Below are 482 nucleotides of genomic sequence, written 5' to 3' on the forward strand. Positions count from 1 at the left end.
TCCAACACTCATAAAAAATATTCCTCTATAGGTTAGCTCATTCTTTCACTCCATCTGTATTCAGAGTGACCCTGACTATCAGTGTAGTTATTTTCAAGACATTTTACTGTATACTTTTGGAGAAAAACAATAACAAAATCACCCTAAACAACAAAATGCATCCTGTTATTTGCACTGTTTCCCATTTTCCAACACTCATAAAAAATATTCCTCTATAGGTTAGCTCATTCTGTCAATTGATCTGTATTCAGAGTGACCCTGACTATCACTGTAATTATTTTAAAGACATTTTACTGTATAGTTTTGGAGAAAATTAGAAATAAAATCACCCTAAACTACAAAATGAGTCCTATAGCACTTGCACTGTATCCCATTTTCCAACACTCATAAAAAATATTCCTCTATAGGTTAGCTCATTCTTTCACTCCATCTGTATTCAGAGTGACCCTGACTATCAGTGTAGTTATTTTCAAGACATTTTA

Source organism: Garra rufa, chromosome 7, assembly GCF_049309525.1.
Source record: "Garra rufa chromosome 7, GarRuf1.0, whole genome shotgun sequence".
Taxonomy (NCBI): domain Eukaryota; kingdom Metazoa; phylum Chordata; class Actinopteri; order Cypriniformes; family Cyprinidae; genus Garra; species Garra rufa.